The sequence below is a fragment of the Vipera berus genome, assembly GCF_964194415.1.
Source record: "Vipera berus genome assembly, chromosome: 3".
Taxonomy (NCBI): Eukaryota; Metazoa; Chordata; class Lepidosauria; order Squamata; family Viperidae; genus Vipera; species Vipera berus.
Genome location: NC_138204.1, coordinates 176,306,275 through 176,332,021, shown reverse-complemented (window position 1 = coordinate 176,332,021; position 25,747 = coordinate 176,306,275). Strand labels below are relative to the sequence as shown.

Genomic DNA, 25,747 nt, shown 5'->3' with positions numbered 1-25,747 from the left:
GTAGATTCCTTTGAATTCAATCGAATTTTATGCAAAAGATCAGCCTGTCCATTACAAAACCCCATGTGCAGCTAGATATTAGCTCTAAAGTCATGGATGTCTGTAGGACAGGAGAGCATGTAAGTTCACGAATCATTTATTTTATTTTATTTATTTTGTTTTATTTTAAAACTTGATATGAACATTGTTAATTATATTAGTCATATCAAACTCTAGGCAGCTCCCAATCAACAGTTAAAACATCCTCAATAATAAACTAACATAATAAACAAATCTATTAAAACATTAAAAACCTGACACCAAAGTTAAGCAACACACAGTCTTGACAGAATCATGACAGCAAGCTGGTTCATGTTCATTTTTTCAAGCTTTATCAGACCTTCTTGGAAGCATGAATATGCAGAGAGAGAACGAGACAGAGACACAGAGACACACGCAGAGAGAGACACAGAGAACAGAAATTAGGTTTATTACATTCTGCAGTGCCTTCTACCCTCTTAAAAATAGATGCACTCCATTCACGTATTTACTTTCTAAAATGGCTATATTTATTAGCAGGCTGAATGATGAGCCAACACGGGTTTGTCAAAACAGATCATGCCAGACAAATCTTATTGCATTCTTTGACCAAGTGACAAAATTAGTGGATCAGAGGAATGCTGTGGATATAATTTACTTGGACTTCAGTAAGGCATTTGATAAAGTAGATCACAACCTACTACTTGATAGAAAAATGTGGGTTAGACAGCATCACCACCAGATGAATTCGTAGCTGGCTGACTGGCCGTAGTCAGCATGTGGCCCTCAATGGAACCGCATCTACACGGAGGGAAGTGTGTAGTGGGGTGCCCCAGGGCTCTGTTCTGGGCCCAGTGCTCTTCAACATCTTCATCAATGATTTGGATGAGGGGATAGATGGGGAACTCATCAAATTTGCAGACGACACCAAGCTGGCAGGAATAGCCACCACTCCAGAAGACAGGCTTAAAATACAGGAGGATCTGGACAGACTCGAACACTGGGCGCTATATAACAAAATGAAATTCAATGGGGAAAAAAGTAAGGCCCAGAAATGGAAGGTGAAGTACCTGATGAGAGTGAGGTGATAAACAAAATATGGGCATGCGCAGAAATAGATAATTTAACTTTGGAATTAAAAAATAAAGAACAGTCAGAATATTATAAAATTTGGAATAGATTTTACCTATGGTGGGAACAGAAAGGAAGGTCTTAATAGAGGTATACAAGATTATGAACTGAAGTAATTTTGAATAAGTTGGATGTCAAGATTGAACAAAATCATTGGCATAAATGTATAAATAAGTTTAATGTGCACAATTATATATAAATGATATGTATATAAAATGTATAGAACACACAAAAAATGATGTAAGAGAAGAAGGTATGTTAGACCGATAACACCATGTCCAAAGCTTCTAAATATTTTAAATAATAACATTTGAGAAAACAAAAAAGGATTTTTTTTCTTTTTTAAAAAATCCTCATTAGTTTATTCCTTAATTTGATCTATTTTATTGTTAAAATGAAATGAAATAAAACTATATTAAGTGCATATGAGTAGCATAGCATGCAACAAAAAGATTGATTCAAAGTTTAGAGAAGATTCTGGATGGAGAAAAATATAGAAGATAAAAATATTTTTTTCTCTCATTTTAGTCCCTTTTTTAATCAAAAGATCAACTTACTTGTCTTAATTCTTGTAGCAAACTGAACTGATTTCCTAATCTAGAATGTTGATTTCATGTCACAATTTCTTAGGAATAATTCCTAAGGACTGGCTGTAGAATTCTACTGCAGTAAGCACAACTAATTAGCTGTGGTACAGTTGTTTCCCCCTCCTCTGCCTTTGGAAGTCTGCCTTAAGGAAAAAGAGAAAAAAACTAGATTGCCACAATCTATTATACATCACAGTATTCATTTTCAGCCAAGTTTGATAAGATGCACAGCAACTGGACCTTCCACATGCAATTCATATATCTCCCTCAAAGCTTTTCTTCATTCTGGATAACAGCAAATTTTCATTATCTTGAAGTTAATAGAGTCCGTGGTTGAATCAGACTAACCAAGAAACAAGTATACATATTAATATTTAACACATCTCTTGGTTCACTTTAATAATTTCATCCCAATGCAGAAAAGGTTAACCAGGCAGAAGGTCTAAGGAAAAGAATGAATGCATGGAGCTTAAATAAACTCACCTTTTCCTAACTTGGATCCCACAAATTATGGACTTTGATTCCAATCATTCCTAACCCATGACCATTGAGCTTTGAGACTGTGTGAGTTAATGTAATGGCTTTCATGTGGGGGGGAGGGGATAGCAGCAAAATGGGAGGGCAAATGACAAAATATTACAACCTAGCTCTACCTCTTATATAATGCATACGTTATCATGATGTAAACTCTAAAAAGGTTAGACATTGTGATGTCACAATGTATTTTTCATCACAATCATCATGTCTCTGAATGGAGCAACATTCCATTCAGAGATGCAGTCCTAATTTATTTTCCCCACACAAGCATGCAAACATACACCCACTAGAGTCAATTCACATGTTTAGTCAAAATAGATTTCTCACTCTGATGCACTGCAAGTTTATGACCCAGGAGCAATTGTGTATACAATAGGCTATAGTGGCAAAACATCTTACAACAAAAATGTTCATGTTTCCACTATTCAGAGATTGTCTCCATAAAAGAAAATTATAATGTCGTAAGCAGGCATGAAAATTCCAGTCTGTTCCTGATTTACAGTATGTTGATATTCGATGGAGTAAGGACATTTCAAAGGACAGTGCTTCATTTTCATCTATTTTTATGTTCTTAATGACACTTTTGTCAAGTTGAAAAAGGAAGGACACTGAGATACTCTGGCAAATTTCATCTACTTAAATTTTGTACAAATTTTATTTTAAGAATTTTTCAAATGTTCAAGCCATAAAAACTGTAAGTATCTAAGTGGCATTACCTGGTCAACTTTGGACATTACAGCTAAGCAGGATCATGCCTATATTTGGATGGAGCTCTTTCAGAATATCAGAGCATAAATTATATTGTGAACAAAATATGCCCTGGAAAAAGACAATAGCAAGCCACTTCAGTGTTGTTGCCAAGAAAATAAACAGAAGTTTATTTATTTTACTAGGCTACAAAACAGTGACAGCTTGTAAAGAGAATTCATACAGATTCATTCTAGATAAAGAAAAGCCAATATGCAAGGATTGTAAATCAGAAATCTCCTTTTGAAATGCTCAAAAATATTTCCAAAAAGGGAAGGAAAATTTCTTTTGATGGTAACTTCATGGAGATATCCATGTTGTCTTCTTGGGAATAATAAAGAACAGTGCCTTCTTCCAGTATATTTTTTTCAGCTTCCTAGTCAAGCCTTCAGCTATCCCATCCTGGGATTTCTTTGTGATAATCCCATTTAAGTACTAACTTGATATGACTGTTTTGCATTTTTAGATTAGCAAATACCATCTAGGTGTTGCCACCTGGTGGGGCATCCAAGAAACATCAAATAGCTTCCTGAAATGTTTGCTAAAGGAGTATATCTCTATAGCAGGGGTCCCCAACCTGTGGGCTGCGGCTCACTACTGGGCCATGGCCTAATTGCCACCAGGCCGCATGAATGGCCAGCCTATGCACATGCATCTGCATGCATGCACAGCTGCATGTGTGCACAGCCCCACCTATGCGAACAGCACCATGAGCATCAGGGGCATTTGTCCCCCCACTTGTGCAACAATTGCTGTGGGTGTTCATGGCCCCACTGACTCAAGGGTTGTTGTGGGTGCTTGCGGCCCCACTTGCACAAGCCTCATTGCGGGCGCTTGTGACTCCACTCAAGCGAGCATCACTGTAAACTCTTTCTCTCCTCCCCTCCACCCACTCCGGGCCACCAACCTGGAAAGGTTGGGGAATTCTGCTCTATAGGACATTCATAAAAATGCAGAAAATATTGCCTTAATATTCCAAGTGCTGAATAACAATAATAGATTAATGGATGAGAAGGAGCTTTTGTATTATCATTATTTTCTAGATCTCTTTGTTGAAGAGAATAATGATTACATTTTGAAACCTGGAAGATAAGATAATTTAAAACTCTTATGGTAGCTATTATTAGGCAACTTGAACCTCCTGACACAGCTCAGTGTACCTGATTAGGGTGAATGATTGTTGCTTTGTCCAGTCAAGTAGCATGTTCTGTCTCTGTATATAGGGTTGAACTGGGTGCTGAGAAAAGAAAGTGGAATTGAGTCTTGTACTGCATATTTTCTGAATGAGCACTTCACTTGCCCCAAAGAATAAAACTCTAGATCTAAATCCACTAAGTCAAAAGTCAAGTTTCAATTTAATGGTACAGTTAAAAAGCTAAATCACATTTTTCTGTTAGAATCCAAAACTTAGTGAGATTTTGTTGAGGCAGACTAAAATTGCAGTTGCCTTTTTTGTAGGCATGTCACACTATGTGGTAACTGAAGAGAGACAAAGTCGGCATTAGCTGAGTGTGTGTCCACATATGGAGATGGGTGATGCATCTCACATTCTGTGTTTGCTGTTTGCCCTTCACATAATAAAGTCAAAAGCTGTGCATTAGAAAGAGAAGCTTATTGTGGATAAGTAATTGGCTAAATATACCCTAAATATAACTAATATAGGGACGCGGTGGCTCAGTGGTTTAGGATGCTGAGCTTGTTGACCAGATGGTCAGCAGTTTGGCGGGTGGAATCCCAAGTGCCGTGTAACACAGTTAAACTTGAAAGTTAGGCATTGTCCATTATATATGGAATCAGAAATTTTGGAAATTAAAGTGAAATAAGGCTAATGATTTAACCCAAAATTAGAATCAATTGACTCTTTTACCTGAAAAAGCAGTACTTTCTTACAGGATCTGATTCAATTAGATGGCAGGTCTCTGTTGCTGAGCATGTCTCCATTAATTTTTTGGGGGAAAACCTCAGGCAAAGAAACAGAGCAATTAAATAATTAAACAGCTGTTCTCTGGGACTGATAGCTTTTTTTAATGCTGTATGCGTGGAAATGTCTCCTCAAGCAAATAAACCTCAAGCACTTTTTTGAAAACAGATATGATCATAGTATTAACATAAACATCTGAATAATTCATTTTTTTAAAAAAAAGGTGCTTCTATAATATGCTTTCTTCATTATAGTTATCATTCATGATTCTTACCAGCACAGTATAATAAGATGAAATTTTGATTAGAAGCCATAGAAGTATAAATTACCCAACCACTTGGGTAATTATCTATTATAGCACTTTTTAAGTGTCTGATGATATTGAAATATAAAAGAGGTAACAGATCAAAAGAAAAATGAGCTAATAAATAATGCATATGTTTGTTTAGCTGGACTTTCTTTGCCTCCCATATCAACTATACAGTTAGTCCTTAACAACCACTTGTTCAAAGTAATGATGGCACCAACTGAGTGGAAATTAAAACTGATTCTAGAAGCTCTGGGCATCAAAAAATGTCCCTGTGGTCACGTAATCATGATCTGGGCCCTTAACAACTAGCTCACAATTTGACATCATAGTGTCACATAATCCCGTGATTGCCATTTGCAACCTTTTCCAATATTTGTCACAGAGAGGAGGGGGATCAACCTATTTTCCAAAGCACCTGAAGGCCAGACAAGGAATAATGGATGGAAACTGATCAAGGAGATATTCAACCTAGAAATAAGGAGAAATGTTCTGACGGTGAGAACAATCAACCAGTAGAATAGATTGCCTTCAGACGTTATGGGAGCTTCATCACTGGAAGCTTTCAAGAAGAGACTGGCCTGCCATCTGTCAGAAATGGTGTAGGGTCTCCTGCTTGGGCAGGGGATTGGAGTAGATAACGTACAAGGTCCCTTTCAACTTTGTTATTCTATTCTATTCTATTCTATTCTATTCTATTCTATTCTATTCTATTCTATTCTATTCTATTCTATTCTATTCTATTCTATTCTATTCTATTCTATTCTATTCTATTAAGCAAAGTCAATGGGGAAGCCATCAGGAAGTCACAAATGTCAATCACATGAAGTTGCACTTAAACATGGCATGAAATTCACTTAACAATGGCAACTGGAAATGTCCAAACAGCTATCACTAACTGGCCTGGATATCTGATGTCACACTTTATGACTACATGGCTTAGTGATGGAAATTCCAGTCCCAATTATTGTAAATAACTGAGGGCTATGTAGATTTCCAACACAAAAGATTTGTTAAATCTTTGACTGGCTACATCTGAACTTTAGTCAAAGCAATAGCACTTAGATTTATATACTTTTCACAGTGCTTTACAGCCCTCTCTAAGTGGTTTACAGAGTCAGCTTATTGCCTCCAACAATCTGGGTCCTCATTTTACCAACCTCGGAAGGATGGAAGGCTGAGTCAAACTTATGCTGGTGAGAATCAAACTGCTGAACTGCTGGCAATCAGCAGTCAGCAGAATTAGCCTGTAATACTGCATTCTAATTACTACACCATCATGGCTCTTTAACATTGCCAACTCCAACTTTGCAATGGATCCGATATCTTTAGGAACCTAAGTTCATTAATTTATCATTAATTTCCTTATTTATTGATTTTATTCTTTCATAGGCAAAGATTTTAGAAGAATCTAGTTATTACACCAGTGGTTTTGTTTTAAATAATAAAATATCATAAAACAGAAGAGATTATGGACTTAGGAGAAATTGGACTTACTAAGAGCTAGTTTGGTCTAGTAGTTAAGTCACCAGGTTAGAAAGTTGAAGACCATGAGTTCTCGTCCCACCACGAAAGCCAGCTGGGTGACTGGGGCAATCACTCTCTGTCAGCCCAGCCCACTATACACAGTTGTTGGTATTGTGGGGAAAATAGGCAGAGAAAGGTATATTGGATATGTTTGCTGCTTGCTGTTATCTATAAATAGTAGAGGTGGGATACAAACGAACAAATAAATATTCCCAATTTAAGAAGTATTCTATGGCAGCTAATGACATAGAAAAAAATATTCAAAAGTGAAAGACTTCCCAGAGTTTGGATTAAGTTGTTTGTTCTTTTTTTACAATCCTCTTTAGCTTAAACATCACTCTGGATTTAGATCAATTTTTGGATGTATTGTTACATACTCCTTCAAGTTATTTTCACAGTAAGAGCTACAGTAGCCTACAGAATCAAAGAATCATGTTGAATACACTGCCAACTATGTAATGACGTTTATACAAAAGTCTTAATACTATTGTGCTATGGAATACTGTTGTGGAAGCTTTCATGGCTAATATGGCATTATAGGTAATTAAAGTACTAGCTTGCTTTGGATATTTGAATTCAAGTTCCCATTTAATCACATCAGTGGATGATTTTAGAGCCACTGCTAGATTTTGCAGGGATAAAATTGGGGGCTACATTGTCTTGAGCTCGGATGGACAATTCAGCTTTAAATGAAATAAATCATTGAATGATGTTTCTCAGGCCTCTAGAAGCACTTTTTCCCAAGGAATCATCATTTGTTCCTGAATGCCAGGTGGGTGACAGTTTGCTCTGCTAAGTACAATTACTGCAATGTCATCTTTTCAATTTTTATTTTTTCCCTTGTTATTATAGGTATGTGCTATTAACTATTGCCTCTGAAGAGTCTGGATCTACTAAGAAGATGGCAAACCTTCTTGTTTGGTATCCCTTCTATTCTCTAATCTTGGGATTTGTAAACTCTACTTATTCTAAAGATAAGTTTATTTCCCTGATTAATCCCTTCTTTACTTCTCTGTTACTCTATTATAGCCTCTATTAGTCTATCGTTAATAGGTTTCTTGTGTCAATTTATTTTCTGTTCAAGACCTCTTATCCCGCTCCAGGTCCTTCTGTTCATCCTACCTGTGTCTTCACTCACTATCTCCTTGGTTCCTTTTCCATTTCGTCCTCTTTTCATTACTGGTGGTTGTTTTTCTTTTCTTTTCTCTTTTCTTTTCTTCTTTTCTCCTTCCTACAACTCTGCTGAATACGTGTTGACCCATACGTGTTGACCCAACTCTGCTGAAAACATGTTGACCCATCCAACTACAATTCCACTTAACAATGATAATTGGATCTGGGAATTCTGTTGCTAAGCAACACAGTCATAAGGCACAATGTCACATGACCACGCTGATTTACAAGGTCAGGTCTGGTGGTCCCAGTTGCTATTGTTAGATGAATCCCATGTGGCTGCAGCATTCCAAAATTACATAATCATCATTTGCAACTTCCTGCTGGGTTCCCATTCATTTTGCCAGTTGTAAGCCAGTGGTGAGGGTCACAAATGATGACCTGAGGATGCTGCAACCTCAAAATAGCAAACTAGAAATTGCAATCACAGGGATACTGAGACAGCTACAACTATGAGGACCTGTTGTAAATATACCGTGTTCAGTGCTGTTATATCTTTGAATGGTTATTGAATGAATGGATGTTAAACGAGGCATATCTGTACGACTTCTTTCACACAACAGATGAACATGTGCCATCAGCATTTTCCTCATTCCAACTATTTTTGTACCCCTCTAAGTAAGCTCTTACATTGTTCAGGAGAGCAGGAGCTGCAACATGAGTCACTGAATTGACCTCCACAGTTCTACATTTGTAATTTTTTTTACAATAGTATTTATACAGGTATGGCATGCTTCCTAATATTTACTTTTAAAATCACAGCAATACCAGCAAAAAAAGAAAAGAAAAAAGAAGAAAAAAAAAACCCTAAGCATGGTCTTCAATGGGAGACATGATTTCCACCCCAGAAAACCAGGATTGAAGAGATGACTGGAATATTGCTGCTGAAGAGGTAGCATATCCTGGTCCATATAATCAGTAGGATTTGAGCTCAACTCAGAAAAAGCTTCTTTCCCCCCCCCTAAAGAATGAATTATTGTTTTCTTGTACTAATGTGTTCAGCTTTTGCTGCCTAATAAGCTAGACAATATGCTAAGAGAAATACAAAGAACTATTTGCCAGATTAGGCAATACTTCCCTACTAATTACTACAACTCTTAAGGATGGCAAACCTAGTCATGGGACACTATATTAGCATACAATGGAACAAGAAGCAAAGCTAACTGTTGATTTATAGTGCTTTATTTTGTAATGGAGATTTCTTGAACTCTAACTTACAGGGTTTTCTGCTCTTGGCTACATAACATTTGTGTGCTTAGAAATATTTACTCCCCAACAGAAATAAAATCAAGCTGTTTTTCTATTGAAATTTAAATCTGATATCAAACAAAATATGATGCAATGGAGGTTAAACCAAGTTGCCTGTCCTGGACCATTAGATTCTTACCTAAGAGAGGGGGGAAAGTGCAAATAATAATACTCTTTTGGAAGGTTAAATGGTAATAGGGTGATAGAACCTTCCTTTTCAAACTGAATTATGACACAGAAAATCATATTTATTGTTAGACTTTTGGAAGAAAAAAACTCTGCATAATATCCAAGAATGAAATAGGAAATTTAACAGAATTCACCTCAGGTAAGTAAGCCAGTTACCATCTTTTATCTGTAATAGCAGTTTAAAATGTGCTGGCTCAAAACAGGATGTTAAAAATACCTCACTAAATTGCTATTTCAAAAAGCTAGATTTTAATTTGTCTGGTACTATTCATCTTGCAGATAGACATGACTGAAAATTGATGAAAATCAATTCTATTATTGCTATATTATTCATCTTTCTTGCTAATCATTTTTGGTATTATAGTGAACCATTTAAAAAACAGGCAGAGAAAATTAGCAAATGAGATATTAAAATATATTAATATTTCTGCAACAAAGGAAAAGGACAGAGGAGTATACAAGCTATTGCTTATAACAAAGGTTTAGTTGAATATTGCCGCATTCAATCAACATGTTCTTTTTTGTGTGGTCCTTGTTTCTCTCTGAGCTTGGTTGTTTTCTTGCAGATGTAGATAACATCGTCCTGTTTTTCCTGGAGAAGATAACATACCTCAAACCATCTGGAAATAGGTTTTATTGGGAATTTAATGAATATATCTGGCCAAGTTATATAACTTTGACTTTATAATCTTGCAGAGCTATTAAGTCATCCTGCAACATCTGAATGATCATGTGGTAGGAAATATTTTTTGCTATCATTTGTTATCAAGGATGCCTTTGTGTACATTTTGCCCCTTTATTCAGTATTAACCTATCTTACATGGGGAACTTATAAATAATTGCTATACCTCAGATGAACTCAGAGATATGGTAGCATATCTGTAAAACTGAGTATATTTCACCTAAGCTCTCCATAGTAAGAAAACCCTGGGGTATGGAGACAAGAAAAAATAGGACATAGTTCTGCAACTGACCGTCTTAGATTCCATCAAAGTAAATGGTTTTATGAAATTTTCCTGTTACAGTTCTTTGCAGTGTCCAGTACACTTGAAATCTATTTTTATTTTATTTTTAGAAGCAGGAAAGATAGGAAAATAGTTTTGGCAAAACACATTCTACTGAAGATTACAGCACTAAATATGCTGATATTCAAGTTTTGCTTATCTTTTGTTTTCCATCCATCATCCATCTTTATCTTATGGCATTTATTAAAGTTAGCCCCAATTCAGTCCAATATAAAGTTAACACCAATCATATAGGAAAATAATAGCTTGGTAATTTTACTCTGCATTTATCTCTCTGACATTTTGTAGGTTACTTGTATATGTGTGTGGCATTAACAAGCAACATGCTGTGGAGAAGGAATCACTCTTCTGCAAAATCCAACTCAGTTTTCATTCTAACATGTCTTAGATCTATATTCTACAAATATAACTTTCTAAATATTCTACTAAATATTGCTTTCTAAATTTCTTTCAATATCTTTAGACAAAGCTGAAAGAAACTTAAAACACTTCTGCTTATGGAATTTGACTAGCATGTTATAATGATGCATCAATCTGTTCAACAGAACATTATTTCTCAGTTGCTGCATTTATGAATGATAGAGTTATTGAACAAATAAAAATCATATGGGGGGGAGTTATTGTACCCTCTCTAAAAAATATAAACTGGACTGAAGTGCCCTCTAGTGGTGATTTAAATGTGATGTGCTTTGTATAAGATAACATAAAATATATTTTTGTATTGTATTTTTTCCATTTTTGTCAGACACCCAAGATCACATTTGTAAGATCAGGGGCCTTATAAACTGATTTCAATAACTATATTAAAAATAAAATAGCAAATATTAAAGATTAGCTAAAATGTTTATTTTATAAATCCGTTGTTGATTATTAAATACTTTTCTTGAAAAGGTAACACTATCTTTTGGGCTTATGCATCCCATAGATGCATTTAAGTAGTTTTCATCTGCACTGATATGCGTGGTAACCATCTATATATTTTAGTGATTAAGAAAATTTATATTTTTACAGAGGTGGGTTTATAAAGGCATGTTACAAAAATCGCATTTCCTATATCACTATCAATATAACCTACTCATACTGTAACACGTCTCCAACTGAGAAGTCAACTGACACTCAAGAACGGAAGGAAGCTGGCTGGAGAGGCAGCAATGGATTCACTCTGGTTCAGCAGCTTCTGAGCATAAACAGTTGAAAAGGAAGGGAATGAGCTAAATTTAACATTCAGTTTCTATTTAGAATTGGAGAAAATAAATATGGTAGAATGGAGATACGTCGTTGGTTAAAAATGGTGACTTGGCGAACAAGCCAGGAAAAGGGTTGACAGAACCTTTGTATGCTGTTGATTCACTGAAGAAGCTCCAGATCTGTCCAAAATTATCGTGGTGAGGTGTGGTGAAGTCCTGGGACTTTCAGATGACTCATTTATTAAATAAATCTAGTCTTGAAAATACAGTATTAACAGGGCTGATTTATGGGCCTGTTGCTAAGGGTATTCTTCCCTCCATAGGAATGAGGGTGAAGTCTATGAATATTTAGTGGCATTTAAGACTCATGTTACTTCTGAATTGGGGGGGAACTATGCTTATGCTAGAAAGCATCCCATGCACATTTGCGTAGCCACTGGGTGAAATAAAATGTTGGTCTAAATAGGCCTTAGCCCCTCCTTTAATCTTTCACCACTTACAGTAGGTCTTTTAGACACTGATTTTAGAAGTTCTGTCAAAAAAGGGAGGATTCTTCCAGTGTTTCAGAAATTGCCCCAAGACAATTTCCTTGCTTCAAACAAGGAAAACATTTTCCTGGGAAACCAAATGAGCACACTGCAACAAAGAGGGTAAGGGCCAGGTCATCAAGGAAAAATAAAAGCAGAAACCAGGGTGAACACTAGAGTCTAAAAAAGTATCTCAAGTATGGAACTCGATGCACTGGATTTAGGGTCTTGTGGAGAACACAATTCAGGGAACCAAAGTATGAAATCAAGCACCTGTACCACTGAGCCAAAACAATACTGTGCTGGCAGCTAGAAATAGCCCTTTTGCTTCAAGGTGCTGAGATCCCTCTTGGCCTATCTACTGCTAGGGAAGACCATGGTTGTTTGCCAAATAACAGGCTTCACTGGACCATTGAGCCAGTTTTTTCAGCACTAACCTTTGCATCTACTTTCCAGGACAGTGAGCAGAGGGAGAAGTGCTCTTGTTATTTAATAAGCACAAATAAATTCCACGCCCCAAATGCTGCTTATATGTTTTTGTTACTGTCAGAACTGATGCAGAAGGAAGCCAAACCCCATATAACTCAAAATGCCCTTCAGTTACTGGTATTCCACAACTGCCTTGTTGGCAGCAAGAGGAAGTCTTAATTGCTTTTTCTTATTACATATTTTCTCAATGCTCCCTATAGTTTTCAGTCCGTGTCTTCTGCTGGTGTAGGATAACACAAGAATAGCTGCCTAGCCCCCGTAAGAACTTTGAGTAAAATCAGAAGCTGTATCGGGGGATGGGGTGACAGGCAGGAGGTTTTAGTGGATAGCTACAAGACTTCAGTGACTGAGGAGACTGTCGTTCATCAGGCATTCCCACTTGTTGAACTAGGACCAGGGAACTCAGGTTTAAGTCCATTTTTAGCCACTGAAGCTCATTAGATAACCTTAAGACCCATCACTCTTTTTCAGCTTAACCTTTCTCACAAGATGATGGATGTGGCAAAAAATGCAGAAAGTGCTATATGTAGGACAAGGAGAAAAGGCCAGATATAAACTACAAATAAGTAAAATAAAACAAAGACATGGGAAGACCATTTGTCTCTTAACCTCCCTCCCCCCCCAAGTTTATTTAAAGGTATATGAGAATGTAAATAATTTGAAAGTATGGAGAAAAAAGGAGGGAGAGAATTTGGATGGATAGGATAAACTGCTTCTCCTGGCTTCCAAGTCTGCTTCCAACGTCTTCAGGGCATGTAGTTTTTCTTCTTCTGGACCTTTAATCTCCCTGTTGAGAAATGTCAAGAAAAGCAAAGTAAAAGCTTTGTGACCATGTCTGACTGTAACTCTTTGACTTTAATTTCATGTCTGTTTATGCTCCCTTTGCTATTTTGCACAATAAGGTTTGTTCTAACGTGAGATAGGTGTGAGAATGTGATTGTTCAGTTTTTGTGTGTTCTAAGCGTGCTTTCTCCTGGGTGCAGATATTAACAATAACTATACATTTGCATGAAAACTTAATAAACTAATTCCATATGGAAATACTGTTTTGCCCATTTAATGATGTAAGATTACCTTGTTACATCAGCATTTTGCAACTCTGTCTAGAATCTTAGCACTGATGATGTTACCTAGATTGAGTAATGGAGTGACTGTACAAAAACAACCAAGCTCAAAGAGCATCAAGGATCCCTCATTTCAACCCTGAACCATAAATATTCCCCTTTATTGATCCTTTTGTATTTTCCAACTGATGGACTCCTATAGATACTCCTCGACTTACAACCATCATTTAGTGACTATTCAAAATTATGATGGCACTGAAAACAATGGCTTAGGACCAATCCTCACATATACAATTGTTGAAGAATGTCTGTGGTTATGATTGTGATTCATGTGCTTGGCAGGTGGCATGTATTTACCAGAGTTGCAGCATTCTAGGTCACATGATCACTATTTGCAAGCTTCCCAGCCAGGTCCTCACAAAGAAAGTCTACAGGGAAAGGTGGATTCACTTAACTAGTGCAAGATTTGCTTAATGATTTTGTGCAAAAAAGACTGTGCAAGTAGTCCTTGACTTACCACAATTGGGACTGGATATTCTGTCACTAAGCAATGCAGTCATTAAGTTAACATCAGCACAGATATTCCTTCTGTTACCTTTAGGGAATATCTGCAGTTTTACAAGAGGAGAGGATCGCAAATATTATAGTAAGACCAAAGGCACTTACATAAGAATTTCAATAATAGAAAGGACTTTATTGTATCTTTGCCAATATGGGAAGTCTCCTTTTAAGTGGAGACTTTATTAACAAAATATGTGGGAATTCCCTAATACAATCTTGGCAATTGTCAAACATAAAATGCTCACATTGGTCCATCTCTGGAAACATCCAATATCACAATATTTTTTATCACTGATTTATCTCTTTTTCAACCTCGTCAACTTGATTTTATTGTGATAATGACTAGAGAATGTTTCCTATTCTCATAAAACATCTTATTCTTTTCTAGATTACATTGTGAATGATAACCAAACTTAAAAGGAAACCTTAGAGCACAAGTGTAACATTTCCTTTCAAAAGGAATTTTTATTCAGTACAGGTAATGAAACTAAAAAGATATAGGGCAGAGAGTGTATAAACATGCCGCCCCAGTTTTCCCAATGTGCAATATCCTTCGTAAAGACAACAGTTTGGACATAGGTATGTGTGTATACACACACACACACACGTGCATGACAGAAATAAAAATGAGCTACACGCAGGCAAGTGCAGAGACCTAGAGCAGTGATGGTGAACCTTTTAGAGACCGAGTGCCCAAACTGCAACCCAAAACCCACTTATATATCATTGGGTGCCAGGTGGGCATGGCCTATTGGTGGGTGTGGCCCATTGGGTGGGTGTGGCTGCGGTGGTAACGGCAGACTGGGTGGGACTAAAAAGTTCAATCAATCAATTCCAACTTTGTGAGATCTTTTTTTTCCCATGAGAAGTTGAAATTGATTGAACCTTTTTTTTTGCACAGGGCGGCGGCGGCCAAAAGCGAAAAGGTTTTATAAAACCCAGCTGAAGGCCCAGGACTGGGGCGACGGCAGGCGTGCCCACAGAGAGGGCTCTGTGCGCCACCTGTGGCACCCATGCCATAGGTTCGCCACTTCAGATCTAGAGCATGATTCTGCCATGACAAAAAAAAACAAACAAAAACCTAGAAATACATTGAACCAGCACTGGAGAACAATGAGAAAATTAGAGGTTAGTTAGGCAGTGTTCCATATGAGAAGATAAAAAGTTAGAATTGAAGCAGAAACAGTTTAGTAAAACAAAAATTCTTGTCCAAATGAGGAAAAAAAACACTGAATTCTGGAAGTGATAGAACCTACAGTGCCTATGTAGTTAACAAAGACATTATTTTTTTTAGCCCATCTATATCAGAGTCTGGTGAGACTCTAACGGCACTTGTTTTCTGCTCTATAAACATGATATACAGGAACATAAACATGCTGTTTTCCTGAGTTCAATACAATACATTCTCAATGGGTGTGCACTGGGTTCCCTGTCAGATGAAGTGACTAAGACTGAGTCACTTCCCATGTTGGCTAGTATTCTAGTCACTACTGGTACGATCAATTACTTGGCACTTCCTATGACTTTGTATTTGTCATAGAAGTCAAAAGCAAACATATCAAAGATCCAAGATCCTCTGACCATGTGGGGAGTCTCCTCCAGTCCTTTGATATTTCTGTTTCTTGCACTTACAGAAAATGAAATCAGAGCTAAGGGCAGCTGGAATGGCTCCATTTTGCTTCTATTGTCTTTAGATTATTTAATTATAATCTGATATAATAAACAGCATTGCACAACATAGCATAGCACAGCACAGCACAACATAACCATAACATAACATAAATGTTCTGCATTATAGTCTGTACCCATGATTTGTTTTGCATCAACCTTAACCATGGTGTTGCCTATTATCTCAACACTGGAAAAATGGAGTTAATCTAGTCTATGTAAATATATATATGGAGTAACTGCTAATCTACAGTCTACAGCAGGGGTCTTCAAACTTGGCCCTTTGATGCCTTGTGGACTTCAACTCCCAGAATTCCTCAGCCAGGCACACTGGCTGAGGAATTCTGGGAGTTGAAGTCCACAAGGCATCAAAGGGCCAAGTTTGAAGACCCCTGGTCTACAGTAAATTTCTCTTTTTAAATCTGTCTATCTATCTATCTATCTATCTATCTATCTATCTATCTATCTATCTATCTATCTATCTATCTATCTATATGTGTGTGTGGAGAGAGAGAGAGAGAAAGAGAGATTTTAAAAAAAGAAATTTACTGTAGACTGTAGATTAACACTAACTCCATTTCTTCAGCAACACCAAGGTTAAGGGAAAGGAAAACAAACCATGGGTATAAACTATATTTAATGCAGAACACAAAGATGTTTAATTCATAGTCTAGGCTTTAACATCACATTATATCGGGTCAACCAGGTCAGTACAGTAGCTTTTCCCTTAAATCAGTTTTCTTTTCACTCTATATTGTTCATAAATAGTGTCATAGTATTGTAATACTATAGTATTATAATTTTAAAAAGTTATTTTAGAATGTACAGGAATGCAAGCACAACAGATGTGTCTTCTGCATGAGCCTGCAAAAAAACTTGGCTGCTTTACAGAGTCCTGTTAAAGACAAGGCTGTATCTTGTGAGGAAGCCAGAAAAAAGACTCAGTAGCTTTAAAGAGATAGTATGTTCCTACCCATCCTGAAGCATCCTTCCTAAATCTCTTTTGAAGCATGCAAAACTATAATACGTAGCAATCAACCCTTGTTCCCTTTTTGCTGGTTAAAATATTTTTGGGGGGTTTTTTTGGCCTGCTAGTCAGTTTTGCACACTAATCAACTGTCTGCTTATTTTGGTTGTCTTGCTTTTTAATTTGGCCAAATGGGCTAGGATTAGACTTACTGATCAATGGCTGACACTATCTTTGCAAATATATGTATCCATTCCATAATAACAAGGATATTACACTAATCAATTATGCCTCTGGCAGGCAAAAACCTTTTGGACATTAGATTTTTAACACTAACAGCAGACTAAAATGGGATCAAGAACCAATAGTCTCCTGCCTCAAACTCTTCCAGTTGTTTGAAGCTTCTGGGATAATTGAGAAGTTTCAATACAGTTCACTAAAATATTTCTGACTATATTCCCACTTAAAAAGTTTTGCTTATAATTTTTGGTGGCATGTGAAACCATGCAATTATGACTTATTCAGATAGCTGTGGTTAAACAAAACATTGTTTTGTGCAATGTATAAACAAGGCAAAAGATTATCTTCTATGATGGTTATAATTAAGGCATCTATGATGATATCCAATGCATAGTAAAAAAATAATAATCAGGTACCGTATATACTTGAGTATAAGCCGACTCGAGTATAAGCCGAGACCCCCAATTTCACCCCCCAAAACTGGGAAAAGTTGTTGACTCGAGTATAAGCCGATCCGCCGTTCTGCAAGCCTCCGCCGCCGGCGGAGGCTGGATCCGCGCTCTGCAAGCCTCTGCCGCCAGCAGAGGCTCGATCCGCCATTTTGCAAGCCTGAATACACAGGAATACCCTGTGTGGCCGCGGCTCTCGGGGAAGCCCTGGCTGTCCGCTTCCTCGCTCCACGCTGCCATTCGGGGCCCGCGCGTTCCCCGGGCAAATCGCGGCGCCCAGCAGGCGAGGAAACACGCCCGCTCCAGTCGCCCCCCCTTCCCTCAGGAGACGCGAAGCAAGTGACCGCCCGGAGCTTACCGAGGACTTGCGCGCGGCCGAGGCTTCGGTGCTTCCAGGATCACGCGCACCTCTCCCAAGCCACCGCCGTCCGGAGACCTGCCGAAGTTTGGGGAGGTTTGGGGAGGTGCGCGCGCACCTCCCCAAACCTCCCCAAACGTCGGCAGGTCTCCGTTCCTCCGCGCAGACCTGCCGACGTTTGGGGAGGTTTGGGCGCCTCCCCAAACCTCCCCAAACGTCGGCAGGTCTCCGTTCCTCCTGCCGACGTTTGGGGAGGTTTGGGCACCTCCCCAAACCTCCCCAGGTCTCCGTTCCTCCGCGCAGACCTGCCGACGTTTGGGGAGGTTTGGGCGCCTCCCCAAACCTCCCCAGGTCTCCGTTCCTCCTGCCGACGTTTGGGGAGGTTTGGGCGCCTCCCCAAACCTCCCCAGGTCTCCGTTCCTCCGCGCAGACCTGCCGACGTTTGGGGAGGTTTGGGCGCCTCCCCAAACCTCCCCAGGTCTCCGTTCCTCCTGCCGACGTTTGGGGAGGTTTGGGCACCTCCCCAAACCTCCCCAGGTCTCCGTTCCTCCGTGCAGACCTGCCGACGTTTGGGGAGGTTAGGGCGCCTCCCCAAACCTCCCCAGGTCTCCGTTCCTCCTGCCGACGTTTGGGGAGGTTTGGGCGCCTCCCCAAACATCCCCAGGTCTCCGTTCCTCCGCGCAGACCTGCCGAGGTTTGAGGAGGTTTGGGCGCCTCCCCAAACCTCCCCAGGTCTCCGTTCCTCCTGCCGACGTTTGGGGAGGTTTGGGCGCCTCCCCAAACCTCCCCAAACGTCGGCAGGTCTCCGTTCCTCCTGCCGACGTTTGGGGAGGTTTGGGCACCTCCCCAAACCTCCCCACGTCTCCGTTCCTCCGCGCAGACCTGCCGACGTTTGGGGAGGTTTGGGCGCCTCCCCAAACCTCCCCAGGTCTCCGTTCCTCCTGCCGACGTTTGGGGAGGTTTGGGCGCCTCCCCAAACCTCCCCAGGTCTCCGTTCCTCCGCACAGACCTGCCGACGTTTGGGGAGGTTTGGGCACCTCCCCAAACCTCCCCAAACGTCGGCAGGTCTCCGTTCCTCCTGCCGACGTTTGGGGAGGTTTGGGCACCTCCCCAAACCTCCCCAGGTCTCCGTTCCTCCGCGCAGACCTGCCGACGTTTGGGGAGGTTTGGGCGCCTCCCCAAACCTCCCCAGGTCTCCGTTCCTCCTGCCGACGTTTGGGGAGGTTTGGGCGCCTCCCCAAACCTCCCCAGGTCTCCGTTCCTCCGCGCAGACCTGCCGACGTTTGGGGAGGTTTGGGCGCCTCCCCAAACCTCCCCAGGTCTCCGTTCCTCCTGCCGACGTTTGGGGAGGTTTGGGCGCCTCCCCAAACCTCCCCAGGTCTCTGTTCCTCCGCGCAGACCTGCTGACGTTTGGGGAGGTTTGGGCAGGTCTGCGCGGAGGAACGGAGACCTGGGGAGGTTTGGGGAGGCGCCCAAACCTCCCCAAACGTCGGCAGGAGGAACGGAGACCTGGGGAGGTTTGGGGAGGCGCCCAAACCTCCTCAAACGTCGGCAGGTCTGCGCGGAGGAACGGAGACCTGGGGAGGTTTGGGGAGGTGCCCAAACCTCCCCAAACGTCGGCAGGAGGAACGGAGACCTGCCGACGTTTGGGGAGGTTTGGGGAGGCGCCCAAACCTCCCCAAACGTCGGCAGGTCTGCGCGGAGGAACGGAGACCTGGGGAGGTTTGGGGAGGCGCCCAAACCTCCCCAAATGTCGGCAGGTCTGCGCGGAGGAACGGAGACCTGGGGAGGTTTGGGGAGGTGCCCAAACCTCCCCAAACGTCGGCAGGTCTGCGCGGAGGAACGGAGACCTGGGGAGGTTTGGGGAGGCGCCCAAACCTCCCCAAACGTCGGCAGGAGGAACGGAGACCTGCCGACGTTTGGGGAGGTTTGGGGAGGCGCCCAAAAGTCCCCAAACGTCGGCAGGTCTGCGCGGAGGAACGGAGACCTGGGGAGGTTTGGGGAGGCGCCCAAACCTCCCCAAACGTCGGCAGGAGGAACGGAGACCTGCCGACGTTTGGGGAGGCGCCCAAACCTCCCCAAACGTCGGCAGGTCTCGGACGGCGGTGGCTTGGGAGAGGTGTGCGCGATCCCGGAAGCACCAAAGCCTCGGCCGCGCACAAGTCCTCGGTAAGTTTTTTGGTTGACTGGAGTATAAGCCGAAGTGGAATTTTTCAGCCCAAAAAGTGGGCTGAAAAATTCGGCTTATACTCAAGTATATACGGTATTTGGCTTACTTTGAGAAACCATTATCTCATCAAAACATTATAATCAGTACAAATATAAAAAAACATATTTTTTTCTACAGGGTGCATTACTCTATAGGATTACATTAATATATCAAAATTACAGCCATAACAATAGCTCATTTTTAATTACATAATCATATATTTCAACCAAGTCCTAAAATACTGTAGATCAGGGGTGTCAAACTGCCGGCTTGCAGGCTGGATGCGTCACGCTAAAACCGCGCCCACCCCATTGCCAGCAATCAGAAAAAAGTCACAATACGTCGCGACACGTCATGTGACATCACGAGTTTGACACCCGTGCTGTAGATAGATCATGTTGATTGAAAACTTTCTGGGCCTTATCACTTGAAAAAATATTCTTCCACCCCTAACATCACTTCCTATTTTCCTTATACACGCTAAGCAAGAAATCAACAAGGGCCCACTCAGTATTGTACAGTTTAGGTCAAATTATGTGCTTCAGTGAATCCCTAAGTGAACAGAAGCTGACACAATCTCTACATGGTATAAAACACAGTATATTTCCACAAATTTGAATGCATAACTATTTATGGCGGTTGTTATTAAGAAATTAATATGGCATTAATAATTAACATGGCAGATCCATATGTTTGCAGAGCCCTTTAGTTGGTAATTTGTGACAACTACCTTGAATTATTTTCTGTAGCCAGCTAAGAGCCTTTTTTTTCTTTTTTTGCCACTTTTCTTTGCAGAATTCTTGTAATATAGTTCAGAAATATTCTTAGTGCTCCTTGCATGCACTACATTGAGATTTGCTGACATATTATTCAATATTATTCCAGGGCCCTGTGAAAACCATGTCTATGACAACACATGTGCCTGTTAAAGAGTGTTCATTATAGCCACATTCTGTGAATTAGCTAGATAGAAGAAGCAACTTAGAACTAAGATGAAATTTCCTGACTGTTAGAACAATTAATCAGTGGAACAACTTGCCTCCAGAAGTTGTGGGTGCTACAACATTTGACATTTTAAAGAGATTGGATAACCATTTGTCTGAAATTGGCAGCTATTTTTCAAATTGGAAACGTTTTGTTCTTAGCCAGCCAATTTGAAGATCTATTTTTGCCAAGAACTCCATGTCAATTTGGGCCCTGATATATTTGTACACAGAACCACTGATTGGTTCAAAATTGGGAAAGGAGTCCGGCAAGGCTGTATACTGTTGCCCTACCTATTTAACTTATATGCAGAGCACATCATGAGAAAGGCAGGGCTAGATGAATCAAAAGCTGGAATTAAAATTGCCAGGAGAAATATCAACAACCTAAGGTATGCAGATGATACCACTTTAATGGCAGAAAGTGAAGAGGAACTAAAGAGCCTCTTGTTGCGGGTGAAGAAGGAGAGTGCAAAAGTTGGGTTGAAACTTAACATTAAGAAAACCAAGATCATGGCATCCGGCCCTCTCAATTCCTGGCAAAAAGATGGGGAAGAAATGGAGGTAGTGACAGATTTTATTTTCCTGGACTCCAAGATCACCACAAATGGGGACTGCAGCCAAGAAATTAAAAGATGCTTGCTCCTGGGGAGGGAAGCCATGGCAAATCTAGACAGCACACTAAAAAGCAGAGACATCACCCTGCCAACAAAAGTGCGTATAGTCAAGGCCATGGTTTTCCCAGTTGCAATGGATGGCTGTAAAAGTTGGACCATAAGAAAGGCTGAGCGCCAAAGAATTGAGACCTTTGAACTCTGGTGCTGGAGAAGACTCCTGCGAGTCCCTTAGACTGCAAGGCGATCAAACCGGTCAGTCCTAGAGGAGATCAACCCTGACTGCTCTTTAGAAGGCCAGATCCTGAAGTTGAAACTCAAATACTTTGGCCACCTACTGAGAAGGAAAGACTCAGTGGAGAAGAGCCTAATGCTGGGAAAGATTGAGGGCAAGAGAAGGAGACGACCAAAAATGAGGTGGCTGGTTGGAGTCACTGAAGCAGTAGGCGTGAGTTTAAATGGACTCCAGAAGATGGTAGAGGACAGGAAGGCCTGGAGGAATGTTATCCATGGGGTCGCGATGGGTCGGACACGACTTCGCAACTAACAACAACAATATTTACGACTCTGTTTAAAAGTGTCCCTTGCCTGGGAGGCAGTTGAGAGTAAATACAGGTCGAAAAACCATTCTGTGAACTACGGTAACTTTGGGAAGTCAGCTTAGCCAGGAATTGGGCTGAACCATACTTAGCTGTTCCACTAAACATACATTAGGTAGATTCTGTGCCAGTATGTTTTCGTATAAGTTCCTGGAATGCTTCTTGAAAAATGGCTCTGAATTTGTTCAAGTGAGGTAAGGCCCCACAATTCCACACATTGGGACTATTTTTGCCTTCAGTAATTTTAGTACAGGGGCATCCTAGTATGCACTGAGCCAGTCTTAGGGGATAGCTGTTGGAAGAAGGCTGTAGGTATCTTTAAAGGGGTGCAGGAGTATTCTGTGATTGTGTCCAGCTACTCAGACTATTTCTAAGTATGGGCCTATTAATCTTCTGGTAGTTCAGGGTTCTCATATCCAAAAATATCCCACCAAGCATGTTGATGTGGCATAGGAAGATACATGAAGGATGAAGCAAGAATCAGCTTCCAGAACTTATCGACAGTTCCTTCCTCCTTCATCCCTTGCTCCTCTTATGTCACAGAAATCTGTTGAGTGGGATATTTGTGAATACTAATCTGCCTGATGATCACTACTCATATGTGTGTTTTTTTAAAAAAATCTTGACTGACAGATTGATGGGATGTAGGAGGATGCACAATAAAGTGGGAGTTCCATGATCTTGTATGGTGCAATGAAAAAGCATCTTTCTTCATTGTATTAACAAGGATATTTTGGAATGAAGCTTTGCCACACTTCCAGAAGATCAGTAGATCTATGATCAGAAATAAGACAAATCACTAGTTATAAACACAATGGAGTTCTGAGAAACATCAGGTGCATTCCATTCCACCTTATATGCTTTTTGATTAGTGTGTGACTTGTTACAAGAGGATGCTTTTCAACTTCACACCATATTAAAAATCAGTAGATACTGCATGAAAAAGCAATGCTAACAATAAGTGATCCCTGATGGAAGCATCTAGTAATATCCTATTATGTACAAAAATATATTGAAGTAGGAAAAAATGGGCCTCCAGCTCAAATAATAAATACAATAGAAAGTACAGACAAAAGAAACTCCTTGTCAACAGAAAACGTGTAATGCTCTCTCTGGGGCCAAAATCAGCAACACACAGTTGAAAGAACCCAGGTTCATTTCCTGGTTTAAATCTTCTTGCAGCCCATTTCTTAAACAAAGATTTACCACTGTTTTTAAAGCAACACTATCCCTATGTTTAAAACCAGATCAAATGCTTTTCGAGAAGGATGCTAAGCATCATGCAGTTAGGTGTCTCTGCAGAATCACATGCACAATTTCTTCTTGCCGGAAAGTCAACCTTGGCATCTATGTGATATGTGGGGACTTCAGCTTCCAAGAAAAGTGGCTGGGAAATTTTGGGAGTTGAAGCCTACACGTGCCAAAGTTGCCAAGGTTGAGAAACAATAGACTAGATTAAGAGGGCAAACACGCACGCATCTCTTTCTCTCTCTCTCCCTCCCTGAAAAAGATTGAACTAATCCAGTTCCCCATATCTGAGTCAACCTTACCTTCCTATTTATTTTTTTTTCCCTTTCGTCCATTCCAGGGGACTTCGGGCGCCGCTCTACCCAAGAGGCCACTGGGTTCTCTCTATGGTTGTTCTGCATCTCCACAACTCGTCTATCCGGTTTGTGACTTTACCCAACGTGCACTGCGGCGGAAATAGGCGACGACAATAACAAACAGCGGCAGCGGCAGCGAGGGGTGGCGCGTAAGCCCGCGGGGCCCGATACACAGCCCGGACCTTCTTAAGTACATTGGCCGCTCCCGCGGGCATCATCTCCCTCTCTTCGGCGACAGCCCGGTCTCCTTCGCGCCGCTGCCGTTGCTCATACTTCTTTCCGCCACTTGTCTTCTCCGGGCGCCGGACCCTGAAGCTCTGGGTGAAGCCGCAGGAGAGGGGAGGAGCTCCCGCAGCCGCCGGTCCCCGGCGCGGGACGGTGCTCGGGGCCGCCCAGCTGTTGCTCTTGGGATGGCCCCCTGGGGGTGAGTGGCGGGAAAGGGGATATCCCAGAGCAGAGAGGAGCCTTCCGGCCGTGCCCGTGGCTGTCATGGAGACAACCAACGCCCGCCCCCCCCCTGCGCGCTCCCCCCCCCTAACTCCCCCCCCCCTCAACCGCTGTGTCTTTTGCGCGAGCGGACTTGGCACGTTTGTCCCGAAAATGTAGCCTTTAACTCAGGGGTCTTCAAACTTGGCCCTTTTATGACTTGTGGACTTCAACTCCCAGAATTCCTCAGCCAGCTTTGCTGGCTGAGGAATTCTGGGAGTTGAAGTCCACAAGTCATAAAAGGGCCAAGTTTGAAGACCCCTGCTTTAACTTGTCCCGGACTCCCTTTTCCCCGAAGTTGAACTCCGTGGGGGAATGACTCAGCCGTCCCGCACTTTTATAGTTCCGCCTTCCCCACCTTGTTGTGTAAGGAAGGCAGTGCAATTTTAGGGGTAGGTTTTTTTTTTCTTTTCCCTTTTCTGTTTTCCACTAAGCGCTATCATTTAAAGTAGTCTAGGTAGGTAGGGGAAATGGCTCGTTCCATCCCTTCGTTGTTTTTCATTTTTAATCTCTTGCCGCCGATTTGATAGCTTTTCCGTTAAAGCCTGTATATAATTATACCAGTTTGTCGGTTTTTTGGCATGGCTAATGTTACCTACATGTGACTCTTTTTGTGGTGGTGGTGGTGGTGGTGGCTGAAGTCTGATTTTCCCACAGCTAAAAGATCAGTCAACATAGAAAATTTATACCAGCCCCCCCCCTTCCCCAATGCTGAGATACCATGTAATCTTGTGGCTGCAAGTCTTCATCAGGTTAGGATGGTGAATTGTTTGAGTTTGGAGGCAACAATGGTATAAATTACATTATTTTTTGCTGTGGTACGTATGAAATCTATAAATACAGCCTGTATTCAATAGTTATTATGAAAGTCACTCCAATGTAAGATACATTCCCATTAATTTTGTTCATAGAGATAACACAAGCTATAACATTGGTTTGTAAAATTTAACTGGATTTGCCCAAAAGTGGCAAATCTCAGTATTTTGAACTAGACACCTACAGTGTTGCTTGGATTAGTTTGTGAGTTCATTGCTATAGCTGACAAGCTTTTGCATTAAATTCTTATAAATGTGTTTAATCTATTTTATAAAGTAATAGTTATTATAAAATTAATAGCTACTGTATAATGTTTCTACAAAATGTTTTGTTTTCCTTTGGTATTGTGTAACTTTTTATGTATTCTGTTTTTCAGAGAATATTAACTAAATATTTTAATTTTATAAAAAATTATAATTAAACTGACAATATATCAATAAGAATCTATATTAGTTGTCATGCCAAAAATTTCTTTTCTTTAAGCACAATTGAAGTTGGCACAATTCTTATATGGTG

General features: G+C 40.7%; 1 protein-coding gene and 1 long non-coding RNA gene across 10 annotated transcripts in view; one reads left to right on the top strand and one right to left on the bottom strand.

Annotated features, from left to right (window-relative positions):
- On the bottom strand, window positions 1-24,001 carry LOC308666224. Of its 5 annotated transcripts, XR_014026058.1 has the most exons (9): window positions 23,876-24,001; window positions 11,486-13,400; window positions 7,898-9,977; window positions 6,746-6,943; window positions 4,888-4,980; window positions 4,181-4,257; window positions 1,707-1,879; window positions 720-1,025; window positions 1-382 (listed from the first exon to the last, which is right to left on the bottom strand). It is a non-coding gene; the product is annotated as an uncharacterized lncRNA (long non-coding RNA). The 5 variants fall into 5 exon arrangements; XR_014026057.1 differs by having other exon boundaries at window positions 1-1,025; XR_014026061.1 differs by lacking the exons at window positions 1-382; window positions 720-1,025; window positions 1,707-1,879; ... (1 more) ...; window positions 4,888-4,980; window positions 6,746-6,943 and adding an exon at window positions 14,195-14,285 and having other exon boundaries at window positions 7,916-9,977; window positions 23,876-23,980.
- A 113-nt stretch (window positions 24,002-24,114) lies between these two features.
- RB1CC1 (RB1 inducible coiled-coil 1) overlaps window positions 24,115-25,747 on the top strand; it is a 55,468-nt gene continuing 53,835 nt past the window's right edge. For all 5 annotated transcript variants that reach the window (XR_014026056.1, XM_081324862.1, XM_081324861.1 and 2 more), the window contains exon 1: window positions 24,115-24,353. The gene's annotated coding sequence lies outside the window, so the exon portion shown is untranslated. The remainder of the gene's footprint in view (window positions 24,354-25,747) is intronic.